This window comes from Bombina bombina, chromosome 2 (genome assembly GCF_027579735.1).
Source record: "Bombina bombina isolate aBomBom1 chromosome 2, aBomBom1.pri, whole genome shotgun sequence".
NCBI classification, from domain to species: Eukaryota; Metazoa; Chordata; class Amphibia; order Anura; family Bombinatoridae; genus Bombina; species Bombina bombina.
This window is the reverse complement of record NC_069500.1, coordinates 813,586,227-813,609,086: the sequence shown is the minus strand read 5'-3', so window position 1 is coordinate 813,609,086 and position 22,860 is coordinate 813,586,227.

The following is a 22,860-nucleotide window of genomic DNA, read 5'->3' as shown; positions in this document are numbered from 1 at the left end:
TTAATCACAATCTCCAAGATCAGAAATCTGCCTTCAGGGTCCACTTCAGTGTTAGTTATTTTATACTCCAGTTTCCGATTCAGCAAAATGGCGACCCCCCTCTTCCTGGTTGTAGAAGGAGTGGCTAAAACCTCCCCAACCCATTTAGTCTTAAGTTTAGGAATTTCTGGGGGTTTCAAGTGTAGTTTCTGAAGAAAAACTATGTCAGGGTTGAATTTCCCTGAGTACTTTATTATGGATTTCTGTTTAATTGGAGAGGTTATGCCGCCAACATTCCAGGAAAATAAATTAATATTAGAGGCCATCAAATCCTATATCTGTTGACATATATATACGGAAGGGGAAGCCTACTGAATATAATGGAGCAAGGGCAGCAGGGGCGCGGGGGAGGGCACGGGGAGGGAGCGAGAGAGGGGAGAAAAAAAAAAAGAAACACAACAACAAACCACACAGAACCATACACTTTAACCACCCAAAAGACTTCTGAGTGAACCCGCGATATTGACTCAGGATGTTTTAAGGGACGCCTGCTTCTCGACAAAAATTGTCAGCTTCCAAGACATTATTTAGTGTATGAGAGATTCCCTCTTTGAATACCACTAACTTTGCAGGGCGTGGCAGGACTATGGACTCCAGCATTGACACTACCCCAGAGAAAGGGATCCCCTTGGGTAATAGTATGTCAGAATATGCAGCGGAAGTTGCTAAAATCCTGCTGCCGCAATTCGATCTGATTAAGCTTGAGATCAGGAATGAGATATCCAATCTCACGGCAGAGGTTCGGCAGTTTTCATCAAGACTAGGTGAAGCTGAAAATAGAGTGTCTGATCTAGAAGACAGGCTTAATATTCATGATTCCACTGTGGATTCGCATAGCAAAACGATAGTAGCGTTACAAGCCAAGATCGAAGATCTTGAGGATCGCTCAAGACGTAATAATCTAAAAGTGATAGGCCTCCCCGAATTGCCCAAATTTCAAGATTTATTGAATTTTGTAACCATTACATTACCCAAGGCTTTTCTGATTCCAGCTCCGGCCACTAACTTTCAGATAGAGAGGGCACACAGAATAGGGCCACGCAGGGAACACACCGAGGGCCAGAGACCGAGGCCTGTGATATTTAAGTTTGTAAACTTCCAAGACAAATTATTATACCTTAAGTATTACAGGAAATGTATGCCTTTTGTCTTGGATTCCCATAAGTTACTACTTTTTCAAGATTTCTCTTCTGAAACTCTATCTAAGAGAAGAGACATGTCTTTCTTCTATGGTAGATTACAGAAAGAAAACTACAATATCAAAAGATCTCCCTACCTTGTCTTCACCTCACCGGGTTCAGCGATCGGTCCAGAAGAGGGTCCGAAGTCTTGATCCAAGCGGCGGCTGAAGAACTCCATCATCGGGCTGAAGTCGGAAGTCCATCATCGGGATGAAGTCTTCTATCAAGCCGCATCTTCAATCTTCTTTCTTCCGGAGCAGAGCGGAGCCATCTTCTTCCCAGCCGGCGCAGATCCAATCTCTTCAAGCGACGCCTACTCGCCGAATGATGGTTCCTTTAAATGACGTTATCCAAGATGGCGTCCCTCGAATTCTGATTGGCTGATAGGATTCTATCAGCCAATCGGAATTAAGGTAGGAATATTCTGATTGGCTGATGGAATCAGCCAATCAGATTCAAGTTCAATCCGATTGGCTGATCTGATCAGCCAATCAGATTGAGCTTGCATTCTATTGGCTGTTCCGATCAGCCAATAGAATGCAAGCTCAATCTGATTGGCTGATTCCATCAGCCAATCAGAATTTTCCTACCTTAATTTCCTACCTTAATTCCAATCGGAATTCGACAGGCGCCATCTTGGATGACGTCATTTAAAGGAACCGTCATTCGGCGAGTAGGCGTCAGTAGAAGAGGATGTTCCGCGTCGGCTGGAAGATGATGGCTCCGGAAGAAAGAAGATTGAAGATGCTGCTTCATAGAAGACTTCATCCCGATTATGGACTTCTTCAGCGCCCGCTTGGATCAAGACTTCAGCCCGATGATGGATTTCTTCAGCCGCCGCTTGGATCCAGACTTCAGCCCGAGGATGGACGTCACTCTTCAGCCCCCCGCTTGGGCTTGGATCAAGACATCGGAGGCTCTTCTGGACAGATCGGGACCCGGTGTGGTGAAGACAAGGTAGGGAGATCTTCAGGGGCTAAGTGTTAGGTTTATTTAAGGGGGGTTTGGCTTAGATTAGGGGTATGTGGGTGGTGGGTTGTAATGTTGGGGGGGTATTGTATGGGGGGTTTTTTTATACTGGCAAAAGAGCTGAATTCTTTGGGGTATGCCCCTCAAAGGGCCCTTTTCAGGGCTGGTAAGGTAAAAGAGCTATTCTATTTTAATTTTAGAATAGGGTAGGGCATTTTTTTATTTTGGGGGTCTTTGTTATTTTATTAGGGGGCTTAGAGTAGGTGTAATTAGTTTAAAATTGTTGTAATATTTTTCTAATGTTTGTAAATATTTTTTTTATTTTTTGTAACTTAGTTCTTTTTTATTTTTTGTACTTTAGTTAGTTTATTTCATTGTATTTATTTGTAGGTATTGTATTTAATTAATTTATTGATAGTGTAGTGTTAGGTTTAATTGTAGATAATTGTAGGTAGTTTATTTAATTTATTTATAGATAGTGTAGTGTTAGGTTGAATTGTAACTTAGGTTAGGATTTATTTTACAGGTAATTTTGTAATTATTTTAACTAGGTAACTATTAAATAGTTCTTAACTATTTAATAGCTATTGTACCTGGTTAAAATAAATACAAAGTTGCATGTAAAATAAATATTAATCCTAAAATAGCTACAATATAATTATAATTTATATTGTAGCTCTATTAGGGTTTATTTTACAGGTAAGTATTTAGATTTAAATAGGAATAATTTATTTAATAAGAGTTCATTTATTTCGTTAGAATAAAATTATATTTAATTTAAGGGGGTGTTAGGGTTAGGGTTAGAATTAGCTTTAGGGGTTAAATAATTTATTAGAGTAGCGGTGAGCTCCGATCGGCAGATTAGGTGTTTAATACTTGAAGTTAGGTGTCGGTGATGTTAGGGAGGGCAGATTAGGGGTTAATACTATTTATTATAGGGTTATTGAGGCGGGAGTGAGGCGGATTAGGGGTTAATAACTTTATTATAGTAGCGGTGCGGTCCGCTCGGCAGATTAGGGGTTAATAAGTGTAGGCAGGTGGAGGCGACATTGAGGGGGCAGATTAGGGTTTAATAAATACAATATAGGGGTCGGCGGTGTTAGGGGCAGCAGATTAGGGGTACATAGCTATAATGTAGCTTGCCGTGGTGTACGGAGCGGCAGATTAGGGGTTAATAATAATATGCAGCGGTCAGCGATAGCGGGGGCGGCAGATTAGGGGTTAATAAGTGTAAGGTTAGGGGTGTTTAGACTCGGGGTTCATGTTAGGGTGTTAGGTGCAGACTTAGGAAGTGTTTCCGCAAAGCAAACAATGGGGCTGCGTTAGGAGCTGAACGCTGCTTTTTTGCAGGTGTTTTTTTTTTCAGCTCAAACAGCCCCATTGTTTTCTATGGGGGAATCGTGCACGAGCACGTTTTTGAAGCTGGCCGCGTCCGTAAGCACCGCTGGTATCGAGAGTTGCTGTGGCGTTAAATTATGCTCTATGCTCCTTTTTTGGAGCCTAACGCAGCCATTCTGTGAACTCTAAATACCAGCGGTATTTAAAAGGTGCGGGGGAAAAACGCACCCCTTTGGCCGCAGAACTCTAAATCTAGCCGTTAGGGTTTATTTTTATTTTACAGGCAACTTTGTATTTATTTTAACTTGGTACAATAGTTATTAAATCATTATTAACTATTTAATAACTACATAGCTAAAATAAGTACAAATATACCTGCAACATAAAACCTAACATAAGTTACAATTACACCTAACACTACACTATCATTACATAAATTAACTAAATTAACTACAATTAATTACAATTAAATTAAATAAACTAAAGTACAAAAAAAACACTAAATTACAGAAAATAATAAAATAATTACAATTTTTTTAAGCTAATTACTCCTAATCTAATCCCCCAAATAAAATAAAAAAGCCCCCCAAAATAAATGCGGAGCATCCTCTTCTTTCCGACAACTAACACTAAATGATGGTACCTTTAAGTGACGTCATCCAGGTTTTATTAAGGGGGGATTGGGTGGGTTTTAGAGTAGTGTTTGGTGTGTGGGTGATGGGTTTTAATGTTGGGGGAGTATTGTATTTTTTTTTCCAGGTAAAAGAGCTGATTACTTTGGGGCAATGCCCTGCAAAAAGCCCTTTTAAGGGCTATTTGTAATTTAGTGTAGGGTAGGGATTTTTATTATATTTGGGGGCTTTTTTATTTTGTTAGGGGGATTAGATTAGGTGTAATTATCTTAAAAAATTGTAATTATTTTATTATTTTCTGTAATTTAGTGGGGGTTTTTTCGTAATTTAGATAATTGTATTTAATTGTATTTAATTATAGTTAGTGTAGGGAATTAATTTAATTATAGTGTAGTGTTAGGTGTAATTGTAACTTAGGTTTATTTTTATTTTACAGGTAAATTTGTATTTATTTTAACTAGGAAGTTATTAAATAGAATAGTCTTGAAAAATAGTCTTGAAAAAGGCCTAAGGCCGAAACGCGTTGGAATACTGGTGAGCTCATTTCTATTATATACCAACTGTGTACATACAGTATTGCACTATTGTTCTATTTTTTCTTCCACAGGTTTTATGTTGTTCTGTCTGTTTCTTTGGATAATGGATAATTGATTTTGGAGACCTGCCACAGTTACCACTTTTATATTTTGAATAAAGTTTGTCTTTTTTTCTCACATTTTCTCACATTTTGGATATTTGGCTACACTGATTTTTATTTTTTATTTTTATTTTTATTTTGATTGATATTTTTATTTTTATATTTTTTCATATTTTTTCTTTTTTCCATTTGGATTGTGTTCATTTTTCACATATTGGCACATCATCATCAACATCGCAAGTACATCCCCACTTCACTCTTGGATTAACCACTATCATTAACTTTTTGTTTGGAGGACTTTAATTGACTTTTAAGTTTGGAACATTTGACTTTAATTGATTTTTGAGTTTGGAACATTTCACTTGATTTCAGCTTTTCACATATTATTATCACACTGTTTATACCCAGTTCAGTCTTTAGCCACACTCATTACAATTTTTGGGCAATACATTTACTTCTATCATTGGTTTTACTCCTATATAATTCATCATTGTTTTTAAACAGTTTTTAAATATTTGATTGTTATATTTTATTGTAACTCCTACACCAAAGGCATGGATCCATGGGCCTATATGTTGTTTTAATATATGTTGTTCTAATATACTGTATGTATTAAACTATTCTTTGATACACTTGTTAGCACACTGCCTTTTAAGCTTCTTAGCGCATAATCTCACCCTTGTTCTATCTTCTATTTTTTGTTAGCCTGCTAGGAGGCCAACCTGAGAATAAGCTTAAGGCCCACCCCCATATCTAGCGCTTGGTCACCCCGCTCACAGTTAATAAATAAAATGTAGGTTGCGGCGATGTTGAGGGCATCAGATTAGGGGTTAATAAGTATAATGTAGGTGGCGGCGGTGTCCGGAGCTGCAGATTAGGGGTTAATAATATAATGCAGGTGTCGACGATGTCGGGGCAGCATATTAGGGGTTAATAAGTGTAAGATTAGGGGTGTTTAGACTCGGGGTTCATGTTAGGGTGTTAGGTGTAGACATAACTTTTATTTCCTAATAGGAATAAATGGGTTGTGTTAGGAGCTGAACGCTGCTTTTTTGCAGGTGTTAGGTTTTTTTTCAGCCGGCTCTCCCCCATTGATTCCTATGGGGAAATCGTGCACGAGCATGTTTTGCCAGCTCACCGCTACCGTAAGCAGCGCTGGTATTACATTGAGATGTGGAGCAAAATTTTGCTCTCCGCTCACTTTTCTGCAGCTAACACTGGGTTTAAAAAGACCTGTAATACCAGCGTTTTCTGTAGGTGAGTGGTGAGCTGAAACTGCTCGTTAGCCCCACAAGCCTTACCGACAAAAACTCGTAATCTAGCTGAAAGTTTGTTAACAGTAAATTAGGCAGCAAAGTATCCTCAGGTTTGAAGGGGTTAAACAGAGATGTGGTCAGGAAAGCAAAGTTTGTTAACAGTAAATCAGGCAGCAAAGTATCCTCAGGTTTGAAGAAGTTAATCAGAGACATGGTCAGGCAATCGAAGTTTGTTAACAGTAAATCAGGCAACAAAGTATCCTCAGGTTTGAAGGGGTTAAACAGAGACGTGGTCAGGCAAGCAAAGTTTGTTAACAGTAAATCAGGCAGCAAAGTATCCTCAGGGTTGAAGGGGTTAAACAGAGACGTGGTCAGGCAAGCAAAGTTCGCTAACAGAATATCAGGCAGCAAAGTATCAAAATGAGTACTCATTAAGCCACAGCAATGAAAAAACAAACGGGCATCAGGTAAAGGACACTCCGGAATTTGAACCCAGAGTGATGTCAACAGAATGGGACGGCTTCAGGGAGCGGGTCAGCAGAGTGAGACAGCTTCAGAGGCAAAGGATGTTGCTAAGCAACGCAGCAACAGAGCCTCAGAAGCGAGGAGCATGACATTGCCCCCCTCTCAAGGACCCCTCCGGGGAACCCGACCAGGCTTAGAAGGATTCCTCTTGTGGAACTGTTTCACCAACGTAGGGGCATGTATTTGAGAAGCGGATACCTAGGAACGTTCAGTAATGGGATACCCCTTCCAATGAACCAAGTAATACAAGCGACTACCCCGTAATTTGGAATCCAAAATTTGACTGACCTCAAATTCTGAAGCGTCATTGATAAGCAAAGGTGGAGGAGGTTTGACTATGGTGGAGAAACAATTCTTCACTACAGGTTTCAGAAGAGACACATGAAACACAGGGTGAATCTTCAAGGTCCGATGTATTTGGGTCCCAATTTAGTACAGGGTTGTTTAAGATGAATGAATCTAGTAGACAACCACACCTTATCTCCTGTACGATAAATAGGAGCTATACAGCATTTGCGATCAGCACACTTATTATACTTCTTTGCAGAGAGGAGAAGGATCTGTCGAATTTTATGCCAATGCTTGCAGAGATCTTTAACACCTCGATCAGCTCCAGGAACTGTAGAAGTACTGGTGGAAATAGGAAAAGTTCTTGGTTCAAATCCATAAGCAGCCTTAAAAGGAGATGTCTGTAAGGAGGAATTGAGACAAGAATTATGAGCCAGTTCAGCTAAAGGAAGAAGTTGAGACCAATTAGAATGTTGATGGTTGATATAGTGCCTGAGGAAAGATTCAAGAGTTTGATTAACACGTTCTGTTTGTCCGTTAGACTGAGGGTGGTGAGCAGTAGAAAGGGAAATGTTGATTCCGAATTGTTTACATAGGGATCTCCAAAATCGTGAGACAAACTTAACACCACGGTCAGAAACGATGCCCAAAGGAAATCCATGTAAACGAGTGACATGTAGGATGAATAGCTCAGAGAGCTTCAGAGCGGAAGGCAATCTGGGTAACGGAATAAAATGGGATGTTTTGGAAAACCTGTCCTCAATTGCCCAAATAGTATTGTTTCCAGCAGAATTTGGCAGGTCTGTAATAAAGTCCATGGAAATGGGAGACCAAAGGTAATATGGCACCAGGAGAGATTGTAATAAACCCAAAAGGTAGATGGGAGGCTTGTTTATTTGAGGCACAAGAATGACAAGCTGCGATATAGTCCTTGACGTCTTTGGACATGGATGACCACCACACATGTTGTTTGAGTTTCCATAATGTGTGGGTTACCGCAGGATGACCAGCTAAGACACTGTCATGGGCCCAACGAAGAAGTTTAAGGTGGAATTCTGGAGGTACATATAAGATTCCAGGAGGTAGTTTATAAGTAGAGGGTACCTTGGTCTGAGCTGAGTGTAGAGCCTGTATAGGAAATGAGACACCTGTTACACAAACCAATGGTAACTCTAGGGGTGCTATAATAGATATATAAAGATAGGATATATCTATAAAGAACCTATAAAATAGCAATGCAGATAATATATTACATCAACAACAAGGTACTATGACCCATAAGCTAATAAATAACAGATAACAATTTGAAAATATACGCTAAAATATAAAAATCTAAATTATAATTAAAACAAATTGCAATAGAACATGGGCTCTCTTTAAATGTGATATAAAAAAGTGAAATCTTCAAATAAAGAGAGTAATACAACAAGATATATATCTTGATAGTTCTTATTTGTGTGGGATTCGGATATCCAAATAGTCCCAAAGGTGAACAGTCCCTCCAGATATGTATTAATCCTCTTATGTGGCACAGACAGTATAGGAATCACACTTGAATTCTGAAGATACTTTCTCTGTGCAAAAGGAATCACAAAGACAAGGGCGCCTCCTCGTGTGATACAGTATGGACAAACATAAATTATGTGAATACCAAATTATACTCATAAAGATGGCAGTACTCTGTTGTGCTGATAGAGGCAGACTGGGAGTTCACAGTGTCCCAGTTCACTGCAACAAGCAATACAGCAGGTCACTCCAAGGTAAGGTACGACTCAATCACGCTCAGACTTTCAGCAAAGAGTTAAAAAACATAGTTTAATGGTACAATAAAATACAATACACAATGTCACTTATGTGACAATAAAAAATGGATAAGCAAGCAACGCGTTTCTCAGACCTCTGTCTGTTTCCTCAGGCTTCGATCCAAAAACTGAGAGTACTGGCTTATAACTGTTAAGTGACCAATCTAAGTGTGAACCTCTAAGCATAACCACACCTATTCAGGTGTGAGAGTAAACACGCCTCTTCAGGTGTAAGAATGCACACCTGATTCAATCTATACCCAAATCCAAATCCAATAATTAAAGACATTTATAAAAAAACTAACATCATAAAAGATATTCCAAACAATACATAAAACACATTTATATAAAAAATATGGATAATAACAATAGCCTAATAATATCTTTTTGTGGATATCATATCAGCATCATATATCACATAACTAAAACAATTATCTGATAAATCCTAAAGTTGTTCCCATAAGTGTAAATATAGCTATTATTTTAGTTAATGTGATATATACATAATAAATGTAATACACTAATTTATGGCGTTCATACAAAACGCCATTGTGTGTCATAAGTTTATCGCATCAAGTGAAGGGCTTTGTTCAAATACCTATTGATATTGTTAGTCTTTTATTTGTATGAGTGTGCGGGAAATAATACATGATCTATAAGAAGGGATCCTTTTATACTTTGTTCATGTGGATGTTTTGATGTTAAATACATAACTAAATATTGACGATCTAATGTTAACTTATTTATATCTCCCTATTATGTCTTCCACAGACAAATGAACCGATGGCGGTAGAACTATATCGGTAATAGTTTCTGTATGCGTCATTAGTGATACCGCATCAGCAGCCCTATCAGATGAAGGGGTTAGCGAATATGTAGTTTATTTCCCTTTATGTGATCTATGTGAGAAGATCCTATATAACTTTGTTTATATGGGTATTTAGATGTTAAATACATCAATAAGTGTTGGCAATCTAAATGCTAATGAGTTAGTAAGATGATACCTTATTTCGATCTCCCTATTATGCCTTCCACTAGAAAATGAATAAACTGTGGCAGTAGACGTATACCGGAAATGATTTCCGTATACGTCATCTATGACACCGCATCAGCAGCCCTATCAGATGATAGGGTTTAGCGAGTACAGAGTTTTTTTCAGTCAGAGTAATGAGTATATTATGGGTAGAGTCTAAGTGTGTAACTGGGAATCCACTGGGAATCTTTGTGATTCCTTTTGCACAGAGAAAGTATGTATAGGAAATAAGGATAACTGAGCAAGAATACTGACAGTTTGAAGTATGGGTTCAGCAGCAAATGGCACAGAATCAGAAGATTGATACTGTCTAGATAAAGCATCAGCCTTAGAATTCTTCATACCAGGTACATAAGACATTACAAAATTAAACCTTGAAAAGAACAAGGCCCAACTGGCCAGGCGAGAGTTGAGGCGTTTAGCAGAGTGGAGATACAGGAGATTCTTGTGATCTGTTAGGATAAGAAACAGTTGAGCAGTACCCTCTAGCCAATGCCTCCATTCTTCCAGAGCTAACTTTATTGCAAGTAACTCCTTGTTGCCTACATCATAATTTTGTTCCGCTGGACTAAATTTTTTAGAGAAAAATCCTACTGGATGAATTTTACTGTTAGTGGGATTTCGTTGGGACAATACGGCTCCTGCCGCTATAGCAGAGGCACCCACTTCAAGAATAAATTGGAGTTTGGGAACAGGGTGGCAGATGATGGGTGCTGAGCAAAATACAGTTTTCAAAGCTTCAAAAGCCTGTATAGCAGTGCTTGACCAATCTCTGCAGTGTTGGCCCTTTTTAGTAAGGGAAGTGAGAGGAGAAGTAATATTAGTAATAGCAAAGTCTTTTATAAATTTTCGATAATAATTGGCAAAGCCAAGAAACCTTTCTAAGGACTTAAGGGTGTTAGGTCTAGGTCAGTCCTTAATGGCAGAAAGTTTATCAGGATTCATTTTGAATTCGGACTTCAAAATTATATACCCCAGAAAAGGAATTGAGGTCTGGTGGAAAGAACATTTCTCGAGTTTGGCAAAGAGATGATTCTCACAAAGTCTCTGGAATACTAGCTTCACATGTAGGAGATTGAACAGGAGAGGATAGATTATGAAGAAGTGTAGTGATCTGGTCTAACTTAGATTCTAGGGATTGCAGGGGTGTAGCATGAGTTCCAAGAAGCTGTCCTTGTATGGTCACGGCCCTGGATAACTCAGCGGGATCCATATCATGGCCCGTTTGTTATGTCAGGTTAGGTGAAGTCCCGAATCAGATCCGAATGCTAGAATGATAATTAACAACACACTAGCACACTGAGTATAAACCAGGACCTGACCCCACGACAGTCATCTGGAAAAGAATAATATAAGGTGAGATGTTACTCATGTAATCCAAGTAATACCACAAAGATGCTTGATTGAAGATAAGGGGTCAGGATTAAACGAAGTCAGTCAGGCAAGGATTTGGCAACGTAAGATCCAGCAACAAGGTAGATTCAGATTAGAGAGGGATTATCTGAGACGTGGTCAAGTAAGCAAGTAAGTGGTCAAGTAAGTTCGTTAACAGTATATCAGGCAGTAACGTATACTGAGGTTTGAAAGGGTTAAACAGAGACGTGGTCAAGCAAGCAAAGTTTGTTAACAGTAAATCAGGCAGCAAAGTATCCTCTGGTTTGAAGGGGTTAAACAGAGACGTGGTCAGGCAAGCAAAGTTTGTTAACAGTAAATCAGGAAGCAAAGTATCCTCTGGTTTGAAGGGGTTAAACAGGGACGTGGTCAGGCAAGCAAAGTTTGTTAACAGTAAAACAGGCAGCAAAGTATCCTCAGGTTTGAAGGGGTTAAACAGAGACGTGGTCAGGCAAGCAAAGTTCGTTAACAGGCAACAAAGTATCAAAATGAATACTCACAAACCCACAGCAAGGAAAAAACAAACGGGCATCAGGTGAAGGACACACCGTAATTTGAACCCAGAGTGATGTCAGCAGAATGGGACAGCTTCAGGGAGCGTGTCAGCAGAGTGAGATAGTGACAGTTATTCTACAATAATGTTTTTAATATTAAACTCTATATCAAATTTTGTATTTTAGATTTCTCCTTCTAGAGAGACACATAACATTGATATTTTTAAATATATCATATTGCTATTTCATTGCTCTAAATAATTCATCTACATAAATTATTCCTTAGAACTACATAATTTTGCTCATTAATACTCATATTTTGTGAAATAAATAATATACGGCTAGATTACGAGTCTTGCGCTAGCCTTAAAAAGCAGCCTTAAGGGGTCCTAATGCTGCTTTTTAATGCCTGCTGGTATTACGAGTCAGGCAGGAGAGGGTCTACCGCTCACTTTTTTTCCGCGATTTTAGCTTACCGCAAATCCCCTTGCGTCAATTGCGTATCCTATCTTTTTAATGGGATTTGCCTAACGCCGGTATTATGATCGCCTGAAAAAGTCCAGACTCCTACCGCATATAAAAGTCAGTAGTTAAGAGTTTTATGGGCTACCGCCGTAACATAAAGCTCTTAACTAAAATGCTAAAAAGTACACTAACACCCATAAACTACCTATTAACCCCTAAACTGAGGCCCCCACATCGCAAACACTATAATAAAATTATTTAACCCCTAATCTGCCTACTGGACATCACCGCCACTTTAATAAATGTATTAACCCCTAAACCGCCGCACTCCCGCCTCACAAACACTAGTTAAATTTTATTAACCCCTAATCTGCCGTCCCTAACATCGCAGACACCTACCTACATTTATTAACACCTAATCTGCCGCCCCCAACGCCGCCGCTACTATATTAAATTTATTAACCCCTAAATCTAAACCTAACCCTAACCCCCCTAACTTAAATATAATTTAAATAAAATTAAATTAAATTACTATAATTAAATAAATTAATCTTATTTAAAACTAAATACTTACCTATAAAATAATCCCTAACATAGCTACAATATAAATAATAACTACATTGTAGCCATCTTAGGGTTTATTTTTATTTTACAGGCAACTTTGTATTTATTTTAACTAGGTAGATTATTTTTTAAATAGTTATTAACTATTTAATAACTACCTAGCTAAAATAAGTACAAAAGTACCTGTAAAATAAACCCTAACCTAAGTTACAATTACACCTAACACTACACTATAATTAAACTAATTACCTAAACTACCTACAATTAATTACAATTAAATTAAATAAACTAAATTACGAAAAAAAAACCCACTAAATTACAGAAAATAAAAAATGAATTACAAGAATTTTAAACTAATTACACCTAATCTAATCCCCCTAATAAAATAAAAAAGCCCCCCAAAATAATAAAATTCCCTACCTTATACTAAATTACAAATAGCCCTTAAAAGGGCCTTTTGCGGGGCATTGCCCGAAAGTAATCAGCTCTTTCACCTGTAAAAAAAATACAATACCCTCCCCCAACATTAAAACCCACCACCCACACACCCAACCCTACTCTAAAACCCACCCAATCCCCCCTTAAAAAACCTAACACTACCCCCTTGAAGATCACCCTACCTTGAGACGTCTTCACCCAGTCGGGCACCAGTGGTCCTCCAGAGGGTCCGAAGTCTTCATCCTATCCGGCCAGAAGAGGACATCCAGACCGGCAGAAGGCTTCATCCAGACGGCATCTTCTAACCATCATCCTTCCGGAGCGGAGCGGGTCCATCTTCAAGACATCTGACGCGGATTATCCTCTTCATCCGACAGCTGACGACTGAATGACTGGTCCTTTAAGTGACGTCATCCAAGATGGCGTTCCTTGAATTCCGATTGGCTAATAGAATCCTATCAGCCAATCGGAATTAAGATAGAAAAAAATTCTATTGGCTGATGCAATCAGCCAATGGGATTGAAGTTCAATCTGATTGGCTTATCCAATCAGCCAATAGGATTGAGTTTGCATTCTATTGGTTGTTCCAATCAGCCAATAGAATGCGAGCTCAATCCAATTGGCTTCCGATTAGCTGATAGGATTCTATCAGCCAATTGGAATTCAAGGGACGCCATCTTGGATGACATCACTTAAAGGACCAGTCATTCAGTCGTCAGCCGTCGGATGAAGAGGATGCTCCGCTCCGGAAGGATGAAGATAGAAGATGCCACCTGGATGAAGCCTTCTGCCGGTTTGGATGTCCTCTTCTGGCCGGATAGGATGAAGACTTCGGAACCTCTAGAGGACCACTTGTGCCCGGCTGGGTGAAGACGTCTGAAGGTAGGGTGATCTTCAAGGGGGTAGTGTTAGGTTTTTTTAAGGGGGGATTGGGTGGGTTTTAGAGTAGGGTTGGGTGTGTGGGTGGTGGGTTTTAATGTTGGGGAGTATTGTATTTTTTTTTATAGGTGAAAGAGCTGATTACTTTGGGGCAATGCCCCACAAAAGGCCCTTTTAAGGGCTATTTGTAATTTAGTATAGGGTAGGGAATCTTATTATTTTGGAGGGCTTTTTTATTTTATTAGGGGGATTAGATTAGGTGTAGTGATGTCATGAATAGTTAGCCGGCGAATAGTTCCCGGCGAACATAGCTTGTTCGCGTTCGCCGCAGCGGGCAAACATATGCGATGTTCGGTCCGCCCCCTATTCGTCATCATTGAGTAAACTTTGACCCTGTACCTCACAGTCAGCAGACACATTCCAGCCAATCATCGGCAGACCCTCCCTCCCAGACCCTCCCACCTCCTGGACAGCATCCATTTTAGATTAATTCGGAAGCTGTATTCTTAGTGTGAGGAGGGACAGTGTAGCTGCTGCTGATTTAATAGGGAAATCGATAGCTAGGCTAGTGTATTCAGTGTCCACTACAATCCTGAAGGACTCCTCTGATCTCTGCTGTAAGGACAGCACCCCAAAAAGCCCTTGTTAGGGCTAGAACATCAGTCTGCTTTTTTTTTTTCCTGTGTAATCTAATTGCAGTTGCCTGCCTACCAGCGTGTGTGTCAGGCTCACAGCGTATACTGTGCCCACTTGCCCAGTGCCACCACTCATATCTGGTGTAACAGTAGTGTACATTTAAAAAAAACAACACTTTTTTGACTGTGAAATAATAGCAGACAGCTGCCAGTACCCAAGATGGCTGCCAATAAGGCAGATGGGGAGGGTTAGAGAGCTGTTTTGGGGGGGGGGGGGATCAGGGAGGTTGGGGGCTAAGGGGGGATGCTACACCACAGCATATATAAATATGCTTAAAAAAATAAAAAATAACATGTAAAAACCTTTTATTTTAGTACTGGCAGACTTTCTGCCAGTACTTAAGATGGCGGGGACAATTGTGGGGTGGGGGAGGGAAGGGAGCTGTTTAGGAGGGATCAGGGGGTCTGATGTGTCAGGTGGGAGGCTGATCTCTACACTACAGCTAAACTTTTCTGAACAAAGGGGATCCCAGAGAAGCATTTACAACCATTTGTGCAATAATTGCAAAAGCTGTTTGTAAATAATTTCAGTGAGAACCTAAAATTGCAAAAAAAATTATTATTTTTTTAAATTTGATCGCATTTGGCGGTGAAATGGTGGCATTAAATATACCAAAATGGGCCTAGATCAATACTTTGGGTTGTCTACTACACTACAACTCTACAAGCTCCCTACATGCTCCCTAATTAACCCCTTCACTGCTGGGCATAAAACACGTGTGGTGCGCAGTGGCATTTAGCAGCCTTCTAATTACCAAAAAGCAACGCCAAAGCCATATAAGTCTGCTATTTCTGAACAAAGGGGATCCCAGAGAAGCATTTACAACCATTTATGCCATAATTGCATAAGTTGTTTGTAAATAATTTCTGTGAGAAACCTAAAGTTTGTGATTAGTTTAAAATTCTTGTAATTCCTTTTTTTATTTTCTGTAATTTAGTGGGGGGTTTTCGTAATTTAGTTTATTTAATTTAATTGTAATTAATTGTAGGTAGTTTAGGTAATTAGTTTAATTATAGTGTAGTGTTAGGTGTAATTGTAACTTAGGTTAGGGTTTATTTTACAGGTAAATTTGAATTTATTTTAACTTGGAAGTTATTAAATAGTTAATAACTATTTAATAACTATTGTACCTATTTAAAATAAATGCAAAGTTGCCTGTAAAATAAATATAAATCCTAAGCTAGCTACAATGTAACTATTAGTTATATTGTAGCTAGCTTTGGGTTTATTTTATAGGTAAGTATTTAGTTTTAAATAGGAATAATTTATTTAATTTTAGTAAATTTATTTACATATATTTAAATTATATTTAAGTTAGAGGGGTGTTAGGGTTAGGGTTAGGGTTAGACTTAGGTTTAGGGGTTAATAAATTTATTATAGTCACGGCGACGTTTGCAGCGGCAGATTAGGGGTAAATAAATTTATATACCAAACAAAACAAAAGAGAGAACGGGGTCTACCGGTATAAGGATAAATCCCAAGGAAAGACCAGGGTTCCTGCACACTCTTTGGAAGAATAACAACTATAATACACAGATATTATACCTAATTTATTTGTGCACAATTAATAAATAAATTAACCAACATTAATTCAAAATGAAACATATATAACAACACATACAAAAGACAACAACACTGGGCCCCACATACACCACCTACGATATAAAAGCCGGCAATTAATAAGTACAGACACTAATAAAGTGCTAGAATGCAAAAGCCTGAGGAAGAGTCATTCAGCATAGATGCTGACCAATGTTGTCATGAAATAAATATCTACTAAATGCTGGATGCAGTCCTGTGGCAGTGAAAAGTAACAGCTGATTAGAAGCAGATAATAGCAGTTAGTAATGCAGGGATGAAAATAATATGCAAAGCAGCAGTCTGTTGTACAAAGTTCATTAGTCAGCAAGCAGCGTAATTATAATGAAATACAGGATTCTTAGTAAAGTGACTAATGCAGACAAAAAGTATTGGCAACTGTATAAAGTATCCTTCCTTTTCTTATTAACGCCCTGTGTGGGGTATCCACATGAGGTATTAATGCGTGTCAGTGTGGTACACAAAAAGAATCCATCCATAGATGAACAATGATTGATAGACTCAGTGAGTCCAGCTGTTACCTCTCCTCAACCGACCGAATATACCAGCCTGACTGCAGTGTCTTCCGACTCCCTACTCCTCCACACAGGGATATGTTAACGGCACGGCTTAGGCTGGGGGAGTCCCAATGTTGTGGTGCTGCGCACCGACGCTTCCTTCTGAGCGTTTCGCTCCGTTGTGTAGCAGCTAGGATCTTCTTCCGGGTTGATACCTGGTCTTGCCAAAGTTCATTCTTATTTGCTGCGGTAGTCATGTGATGAAACACGTCACAAGTTCCTAAAACAATTTTATTGGCTGCACAACTCTTGTGACAGAACGTGTCACTCTTTTGTTTAGAGATTTAAAGAAACATTACTGAATTATATACTCTTGACAACTTATTGTTATAGGTTAATACCGTAATTCATTTCATTAGAATATTTCATTCATAACACATACAGACAAAAACGGACAGACATAAAATATCCACTGTGAAAAAAATATATATATTACAAACATAAATAAATAAATAGAAAAACATACTTATGTAAACAATAACTACTTAAATAATCTGTGTAGATAATTTTGGCATTATTTCAGACTCATGGCAGAAGAAAATCCAGCGCTTACTGAAACTGCACAAAAACCATCCAAGTATATTTAAATGTAATACTATGCTAAATTAATGCACATAGTTATTTGGGAACATCGATAGAACTGATTGCATTTATATTTAGTTGGAATGCTTACATTTATTTAGGCAGAAAGGAGGCAAACTACAATTTCAAACCTAGGGGATAGAGTCTTTAAAGTAAACATCCACCTTGTTTCTTTTTGTAACAAGATGGTATTGATATTACCCCCTCTCCTATGCTGGTGAATTTGTTCAATGCCTATAAACTCCAAACAATCCAATTTGGATTGATGGAATTGGGCAAAATGCCTTGCCACTGGACTATCAATTTTTACATCCTTAATGTCATCCCTATGCTCATATATACGTGTACGGAGCTCTCGATACATTTTGCCTATATAAAAGCTTGGGCAGGAACATGATAATAAGTAGATAATTCCTATTGATGAACGGTTAATAAAAGATTTGATTTTGAAAGTTTTTCCAGTGTTTGTTTCAAATGTTTTGGATCTTTTAATAAATGTACATGCAGCACAGTGGTTGCAAAGAAAGCACCCCACTATGCTCTGTGCTTGATCGACTAACCAATTTGTCTGTTGATCTTTCACAAATTCACTTTTTACCAAAAGATATTTTAGATTATTTGCTCTTCTTGCTGTCATAGATGGATTCTGTCCAACACAGTCAAAAAGATTATTGTCCTGTGATAGTAGGTACCAATTTTTACTCAAAATTGTTTGCAGTTTTGTCAGTGTGAGTTGTACTTTGTTATAAATCTTCTTTTACCATCCTCTTTTGGACGGTCTCTTTGACTGTAAAGGAGCTCTTTCCTATCTTGAATTGTACAAAAGTAGAAAAAATAAGAGGGCGCTGAAGCTAAGATCCCACCACACTTAGTTAAAATATTAAAGACAATGGTTGAAAAATAAATCACTTTACTTAACATATAATCATATAATACAAGATAAAGATAAAAGGACAAGAGAAAAAAGGGACGTCTCCCTTAATAAAATATGAAATAAAATAAATTGAATTGCCACCTTTAAAAGATAAAATGTGTGCTAGAGTTAGTAAAAATATTTACTTATATTCAATGAGCGTTATTCATCCACTGATGATGGCTACAATTTAATGAGTAGCTACTCTTTGGAAACAATGTTCATTATATGAGCCGATCAGAGAGGAAGACTTGTTGCTGTCCATAAAACAGTTATAACATAGAAAAATTTGTATTATTATTCCTTGTGTGACTCTCTGTGTTATAGTTCAAACGGTCAGAATACACACCTTGAAGTAAAGATGATTAGCGATCTTTTATAAAAACTCACACTTTCGGATGTATAGCAGGTGAGCGATTTCCTCCAATGTTGTTTTGATTTTTCACTTGCTGGAGCTGAACCAGGTCAGCGTGTATGGAAACTGCTTGTCAGTGCAATGTGCTTAGCTGTTTGTTTCCGAAGGTGAGAAATGAAATCCACAGACCCGCACTTAGCGTGAATCACGCGCGGGTTAAAAAATTCTTCTAGGTACCTAGATAAGAGATATGATAACAGTCCTTTGTGGGGAACAACTGGAGATCAGTCTACGCGTTTCGCCCGTTAACAGGGCTTTATCAAGATGCCGGTATGTTCCCGGGACAGAGTTTAAATATTCGTCAAAGTGTGCTGATTGGTGTGACGCTTTCCAGTAAAAAGGTGGAATTTTATCCCAACTTCTAATGATTTTGCTTAAGGTGGTATATTTAGTTAAGATCAGACGATCATACTTGCTTTCCAGAAATTAGTGTTGAGGCTTGTAGAGGTACGATGTTATTAGGTGAAGTATTTTTTGCGCTCAAAGAAATATAAATTTGTAATAAATTAAAAATAAAGGTGGCAAAACCTTGGGTGGTCTTACATATTAAATGGAAAAAAAAATTTTTAGATTAATTTAAGTAGTATATAAAATCAGACAGACATTTATATAATTTCATTGATTCTAAAAATTCAATGTGTTCTAATTAAAGAGTTAGAAATATAGAAAATGGAAAATTGAAAATGACAATAGTATAAAAATTAATTTTAATTCTATTTCAGTTTTTGTTCAATACTCGTTAGGAAATCTATTCCTAAATAAATTGGGCTAAACTCATAGAAAGATTGAAACCGTGGGTTTTTTATATATATTGTCAAGGATACCTAACATAGTTTTTTATCTATTGCATTATATTAGAATTGGTTTAGAAATTTTTTTGATACATAATTTGTGGTAATATTATCATAAAACTAAGGTGGGGGGTTTTATTATTATATTAGAGTTCAAATTGGTACATTTTAAAAAATTGTTTTGTTAAATTTTGACACCTAGAAAGGGGGACAGGTCTATTTCAGAATTAAGGCCTCGGGGGAAGAGGGTATCGAATTTATAGATTAGTTCCGCTTCTTTTTTTAGTAGCTTACTTACAAAGTCACCCCCTCTCCAATCACCTCTGACCTTACATATTCCCCAGAATTTTAAATCCTGTATTTTATTTTTGTGTATCTCTCTGAAGTGTTTGTATAGATGAGTGTCTAGATTCCCCTTTTCAATATTGCAGAGATGTTCTCTGATCCTATCACGTAAAAGTCTAGTTGTTTCTCCAATATAAAAAAGATCACATGAACATTTTAAAATATATATGATGCCTTTATTTGAACATCTGATTGTGTCTTTGATTTTAAAATTTTCGTTTGTACCTGTTATCTGGATGGAGCTAATTTTGCTGCTATATTTACACGCCCTACAGGAGATGCAGGGGAAAAAACCTTTCAGGTTATTACCTCTAAGATCTTGATCTATCATAGTGGTGTTTTCTTTTTGTAAAACACTAGGAGCAAGGATTTGTTTTAAATTCCTGGCTTTCCTAAAGATGATTTTTGGTTTATATGCTAAATGGTCTCCTATCAAGGGATCTTTTTTAACTATATGCCAATGTTTTGTAATTATTTTCCGTAATGCTTGGTGGTCATCGTTATAGTTTGTAATTAATGCTACATCATATTCATTTTTATTATCTCTTATGTCCAATGTGTTTTTCTCTTTATATTGTAAGAGAGAATTTCGTTCAGTGGTCCTAGCTCTTGTCATAGCTCCTTCTAATTCTTGTTCACTGTAACCTCTTTCATGAAATCTTTGTTGAAGAACATTTACTTGGGTTTCGAAGTCTATTAACCTTGAACAATTTTTCTTAATTCTAAGGTACTGGCCTATAGGTATGTTATCTTTCCATCTCTCATGATGGCAGCTCTTTTTGTGAACATACCCATTACAATCTACTTGTTTAAAGAACGTCCTGGTAGCTAGACTACTTTCATCTGCAAATATTTCTAAATCTAAAAAGGAAATGGAAGTCTTACTGTATTGATAGGTGAAATGGAGATTTTTATCATTATTATTCATTATTTGGAAGAACAATTTTAAATTTTCCTCAGAACCCTTCCATATAATTAGTATATCATCTATATACCTCTTGAAGAGCACGAGGTCCGCGCCAAAATCATGTGATCTAAGGAAATTATCTTCCCAGTCTCCCATGAATAAATTAGCATAACTTGGCGCGAACGTCGTGCCCATCGCGGTACCCTCTAATTGAAGATAATATTTTCCATTGAACTCAAAATAATTATTTTCTAATATAAATTTTATTCCCTTTAAAATAAACTGTCTAAGATGTATATCTATGTCTTTGTCTAATTCAAGGGTATTTTCAATGGCCTTAAGGCCTTGTTCATGGTCAATAATTGTGTAAAGGGATGTAACATCACTAGTGGCAAGTATATAATTGTTTTCCCATTTGATTTTTTCTACTAATTGTAGTACTTGAGTAGAATCTTTAAGGTAGGTTTTTAAATTTTTCACATATTTCTGAAGAAAAATGTCCACATATCTGGAAAGGTTGGATGTTATAGAACCTATTCCAGATATAATGGGTCTCCCCGGAGGATTAGTAAGATCTTTATGAATTTTCGGGAGGAAGTAAAAGATGGGGGTTCTGGGAAACTCAGGATATAAATAGTTGAATTCATTATCATTAATAATGCCCCCATCTTTTCCTTCCTCCAAAATACATAATAGACTTTTTTTTATTTTTTTAATCGGGTTTAATTCTAGTATTTTATACGTCTTAGGATCATTCAGTATTCTATTTGCTTCTGCGATATAGTTTGTTCTATTCATAATGACAACCCCCCCACCCTTATCAGCTGGTTTTATGATCACATCTTTGTTCTTTTGTAGTTTGTCTATGATCTCTTTATCTTTTTTTGATAGGTTAAAATTGGGTTTCGATTTTTTGGGGTTGAAATCTTTTAGATCTTGTAGGACCATTTTTTCAAAGGTTTCTATGTTAGACCCTTTAGCATATGAGGGGTAGAATTTAGAAGTGGGTCTGAGATTGGTATAAATTCTCTTGCCATCATTTGTTATTATATTTTTAGGAAATTTTGATGGATTTACCTGTCTTTCTATGGGATTTTTCAAAAAATAGCGTTTAAGCGTCAATTTTCTGGTGAATTGTTTTATATGAATGTGAGTGTTGAATTTATTCAAATTCGTGGTGGGGGCAAACGATAAACCTAATGCCAATATCCTTTTTTCGTCATTATCTAATTCTTTATTACTCAAATTGAAAATGCCCGTGTTATCGGTTATTATCTCACTCTCTTTGCCTCTCCTTCTATTCTTTCCTCCTCTTTGTCCTCTAGTTGTCTTTTTTTTAAATTTAGTGGGGTGTATGTTCTCTCTCTCTTGTCTAGAGCTGTAAGACTCTTTGAGGTGCCCTCCCTCGGAGGGCTGTAACCTAAAAAATCTTTTTCATTGGTAGTTGTCCCTATTCCACTTTCGTTATCTAGAGCTAAAAATCTATTATTGGTTTCTAAATGCCAACTATCCTTCCTGGATCTATTTCTCCTATTGTCATGATATTCGTTATTTGGGTCATAATATTGATTTCTTGATTGTGATGGGTTGTACCAATAGTTGGAGTTATTGTGATTCCTATTGTCGTAGTAGTGTGGCCTGTATTCATTTCTATATGTGTTTCTGTAATTCTGGGGCATTCTGTTGCCGTAGTCCGAATATTCGTGATAATTTCTATTTTGATGTTTATAATTGCGGTGATAATGTTGAAAAGGAACTTTATGTCCTCTTATTTTTTCTACTTTTGTATACTTGTGACAATCTAGGGGTGATTGTTCTTAGAGTGGCCTAGGTCTACTTTGGTTATTAGCGCTATAATTCTGCACTCACCTATCTTGAATTGTAGCTTTGTATCTCGCTCTTTTTACAGCTCTCTTTGAATACCCTCTTTCATAAAACCTTTTTGCCATTTCTTTAGATTGTCTATTAAAGGTTTTTAGATCAGAGCAAGTTCTGCGTAAACTAAGAAACTGGCCATATGGAATTCCTCTTTTTAAATTTTCAGGATGATGACTACTTCCTAAAAGGACACTATTAGATGATGTTTTCTTTCTATATACTTCTCTATATAGTGTGTCATTATT